At 37.6% G+C, this 5010-nt stretch overlaps 1 pseudogene; it reads left to right on the top strand.

Annotated features, from left to right (window-relative positions):
- The first annotated feature begins 4659 nt into the window (after positions 1-4659).
- Positions 4660-4788, top strand: LOC144239324 (U2 spliceosomal RNA; annotated as a pseudogene).
- The last annotated feature ends 222 nt before the right edge of the window (positions 4789-5010 follow it).

The raw sequence follows: 5010 nt of genomic DNA, 5'->3' as shown, positions 1-5010 counted from the left end.
TTATTAGGTGACTGCTATCTAACCTACTCTACACTGTTGCAGTGATATTCGATTCTATTGTCTATGTAACTGATAGATTTTTAGCCATGCGAATTCTGTTCCTTGCGGATTCTAAGTTATTGATTAGTTATGAAATAATGTCTTTTTCTCAATTTGTTTCTTTAGCCGTTTATATAGATGCTTTATCATCTTCTCCTCGAGTTTATGTTTACTGATGGCCTATCCATATTCTATTTCTTTATGGCTCAAAGGATCTTGGAAAGCTTTTCTTTACCTTGGGCAATGCCTTCTTCTGTAGCAGGTTCTTCATCTTTGCATGCTTCGTTCTCATCCTTCTCTTCCTCTCCTTTCTGTTTTCTTATTATTCCTTTGTTGTTTTGCCTTGTTTCCTCAGCTTGCTCATGTTTGATGAGGGCAGTTTTCTCCAGACATTCTCAGCGTTTTGATTGAAAGTGATTGAATTCTTTTTAGCAGCGTTGACAGTTTACCTAAGGCTGGCTTCTCTTCTGCTTGAAGATTGGGACTACATTTTATCCAACTTTCTGAAATAGGAAGTATGTATAAGAGCTGGAACTGGAGCAGACTTCTTCATAGGACTCGGATGCTGAGTGTTTAGTATTTAACATATTTTTCATGGCCTTCTTCAGTTAATCATGGAGTCCACATTATCTAGTCCACGGTATGCTGTATTTTCAAGAAACAATGGTTTAAGGCTTGACATTAGTTCTCTATTTTGGGATTAAGCCCCGGACAACGGCAATCCTTAACCACATATTTTGCCTCTGCCAAGCTTCTAAAAACATGAAAAATCATACTGCTTTCTACTCTCAAGGCTTTCCCCTGCTTCCTTCTCACCTTATAGTACATTTCTTTCCACATTGATGGCACTAGTGAGATTTTTAAGATTTCCATAGACTTTTTCCCTTGATAATATTCTGGGGAGTTCAGAGGCATATAAAAAAGCTCAGAATTTTCTACTTTTTTTCTTTGATTGCAGTACATTTGTCATTTTTGGTCATTGTTGATTTCATTTGTGTTTGGGAGCAGGACATCTTGTAATCCAGTTTTGCTCTGTCACCACTGAAAAGACATTTGACAACACATTTGAAATTGTATGATCAATCTGAAACTGATTTAGAAGAACACAATGGAGATAATAAAGTGATTCAAAATTTTGACGGTTAAGAAACACTTAAGAATTGTCATTTAAGAAAGAATAGAAGATCTTTACAAACAGAAGACTCAGACACAATCAGCAGTCATTAAAAGACTTCTTTTAAAGGAAAGAATAGGTCTAGTGTGTGTAACTTCAGAGACAGGAAAAATATCAGGGGGTTAAAATCACAGAGGATTTGATTTCAGACTGATACAAGGGGAGAAACTTCAGAAATAAGAGACGCCTACCTCTGGGTCTTTGCTTTTGTTTTTCACCATCTTTTCAAACTTTGCTTTGCCGTGATGCCTGTGGAAGGCACTGCGTTATTCTTACCAATCCATGGGGATTTCCAGGTCTTTCCACTATGTTTATCTCTCCTACTTAAGATCTCTCACTGTACTATTGAACTTTTAAAGTACACATATAAGCAAGTGTGGTTTTATAATTACTTGTAGTTTTGTTTCTCCCCTAAAGTTATTTGACCCATTTTAGTGCCTAATATAAATACGGTCTTGAGCAAAGAGTGGATGATGAGCAATTCTAACTGAGTTAAATGTATTTAATTAAATGTATTTTGAATTCAGTGTATTTTTAAAGTATGTCCAATCTTTATACATGATTAAATTAGTTTGCTCTAACATAGTGGTCCTACTATTAAAAATTAAATTTATTGATAATCCTCTTTATCTATCGTAGTATATTTTATTTAACAAAAAATTTCTTACCTGGATAGAGTTCCACTTATGTAAAAATTTATTATTTTGAATTTTGACAAGATAATTGAAGATCAGTCAGGCAATTGGTTGGGTATGATCATCAAATTAAAAAAAAAGTAAAGCCTTATTGAGTACAAGTTCATATTTAGCAAAATTATAGCCTTAGTTTTCAGTGTTCTAATAGACTGCAAATCTCACCTTTTGATTTTAACACTCGATATAAGAGCATATCCTAGAAAGTGAACAATTTGAATGCCTGAATAACTTTTTATCTCACTATCAGCCTTCATAATTAATGAAGTCTTTCATTATTTAGGTAAATATGCTAAAACCATTTGTCTGGACTAGGAGCTACATATTAAGTTGAATTATTAATAGTTTTGAGTGGGCAGTACTTAACAATTTACGTGTGCTATAACTGTTTTAGTATTACTAATATATTTTTTCAACAATGTTCTTAGTTATAATTTTGCTTTCTAATTGGTATAACATTTGATACTATTGAAACAAAAGCCTTTCTAATGGATTATCACACTTTCATTTTATCCAACTGAAAGCACTGAATATGATTTTAACAATCCAATGTACACATTTTCTTGTTTGTTTTATTTTAACACTAATCTTATTCCTTTCCCTCCTCATCAGGACTCTTTATTACTCTTCTCTCTCTTCTCAGTTGATCTCCCTTCTTTGGGTTGGTCACTCCTTAGTGCTTCAAACTTGGGTCCATTTGTCCCCAAGGATCACTGGAGACTATGTGTGGAAATCTTCCTCTTCTCCCCCTTCTTCCTCTCCTCCTCTCCATCTCTTCTTCCTCCAGCTTTTCCCTCTTCTCTCCTCCTCACTCCGCCTCCCCTCCTTCCTCTCCTATTCCTCTTTTTGCATCTTGTCTTTGCAGAGAGGAAGCATAATTGAACTGATCCCCCGAATATTCTGCTCTTTCTTGAGATTTTTCCCATTTTTTTAAAACATAATACTCCNCCTCCTCTCCATCTCTTCTTCCTCCAGCTTTTCCCTCTTCTCTCCTCCTCACTCCGCCTCCCCTCCTTCCTCTCCTATTCCTCTTTTTGCATCTTGTCTTTGCAGAGAGGAAGCATAATTGAACTGATCCCCCGAATATTCTGCTCTTTCTTGAGATTTTTCCCATTTTTTAAAAACATAATACTCCTGGGGCACCTGGGTGACTCAGTCAGTTGGGGGTCCAACTTCGACTCAGGTCATGATCTCACAGTTCACGAGTTCAGGCCCTGCATCGGGCTTTGTGCTGACATCTCAGAGCCTGGAGCCTGCTTTGAATTCTGTGTCTTCCTCCCTCTCTGCCCCTCCACCCTCTCAAAAATAATAAATAAACATGTTAATAATTAAAAAAAATAAAACTAAAATATTACTCCTATTTTGTTCTACACTTTGCATATCTATTGCTATTAGGGAAAGAAAAACATGAAATAGAGGAGGGAAGACAAAGAAAAAAGTGGAGGGAATAAGAAGAGAAGTGCATGAAAATTTGAGGGAAGGGAAGGGGAACTTGGAATGGGGTTACAAGGCAAAGACAACGGTTGTGCTTAAAGTGATACCCAAGAGCTATGGTAAAATATAAGGTGGAAGAATCAGAATAGACGTTGGTAAGTAACATCCCCATCCCATCCCCATTCTTTATAGATGTTCTTTTATTATTTTAATCTCTATCACATGTAGTTTTCTATCTCTCTATCTTTTTTATTTTATAAAGTTAAAACATTTTAATACAACCTGGCTAACAACAACAGCAAAAAATTGCAGATTCCAAAAGTTCTCTAAATCCAAGTATGTGGCCCAAATCTCCTGTGCTGTCCCCTGTGCCCATCGATTGCAGTGTCCCCTCCTACACCACACACAGCTGGCTATGCCCACAGACTCGGGGAGATATAGCAAAGTTAATTTTCTTTTTTGTCTTTTTATTTTCTTTGGTACCTTTAAACAAAAGTATCTTAACTATTGATTATTATTTTAACAGCTTTATGAGAGAGAATTTAATATTTCCTCTTTGATATCATCAGACATCACTTTCCCCATTTCTAAATATAAGGTAAAAATGTTTTCCTGAAGCTCCTGGGTGACTTAGTTGGTTTGGCGCCTGACTCTTGATTTCGGCTCAGGTCATGATCTCACAGTTCCTGGGATCGAGCCCTGTGTCAGTCTCTGCACAACAAGGAGCCTGCCTGAGATCTCCTTCCTCCTCTCTCTGCCCCTGCCCTGTTTGTGTGTGTGCACACCCATGCTCTCTCGCTCTCTTGCTCTCTCGCTCTCTCCCTCAAAATCAATAAATAACCTTAAAAATGTTTTTCTTTCTTTAAATTTTTTAAAAAAAATTTTAATGTTCATTTGTTTCGGAGATGGAGAGAGACAGAGCACAAACGGGGGAGGGGCAGCGGGAGAAAGAGGGAGACGCAGAATCCGAGGCAGGCTCCAGGCTCGGAGCTGTCAGCGCAGAGCCCGATGCGGGGCTCCAGTTGACGAACTGCGAGTTCATGAGCTGAGCTGAAGCCAGATGCTTAACCCACTGAGCCACCAGGAGCCCCTTAAAAATGTTTTTCTTGGCTTAAATCAGTATTTCTAAAATTTTCTAGTGGATTAGAGTTGGTCAATGCAGTTTAAATCAGTAGGATTCCTTCCTTCTTCTCTCCTTTTTCCTTCCCGCCTCCCTTCCTCCCTTCTTTCTTTTATCTCTTCCTTCCTTCTTTCCCATGGATGATTTTCACCAACACAGCTGAGAGCTTCCTAGTCCCTCATCACAAAGGAAGTAGGTGTATCGCTTCTCGGCCTTTTGGCTAAGATCAAGTGTAGCATCTGTTCTTATCAGTTTAACAAAGGAAGTAGGTGTTATTTCTCAAAGGAGAAGCTGCAGTGACTTCTCGTGTTTGTACTTCAATACCTTACACTGTATATAAATACAAGCTGTGCTCCATGTAAAAACAAGGATCTTTTCATGCTCTTAGAGTTGTTTGTTCAAACAATTGACTGTAGTATGTTTTTTTTTTAGAAAGAAGTGAATACTTTAGTCATGAAGACTCATACTTTACTCAATACCTTAGCCCTGCCCTTAGCTTATAATAGTTTTACCCTTCTGATTCCCTCCTCTCCTCCACATAGGTGGGAAAA

This window comes from Crocuta crocuta, unplaced genomic scaffold (genome assembly GCF_008692635.1).
Source record: "Crocuta crocuta isolate KB4526 unplaced genomic scaffold, BGI_CrCroc_1.0 scaffold16, whole genome shotgun sequence".
Lineage (NCBI taxonomy): Eukaryota > Metazoa > Chordata > Mammalia > Carnivora > Hyaenidae > Crocuta > Crocuta crocuta.
This window is presented reverse-complemented; position numbering and strand designations above follow the sequence as displayed.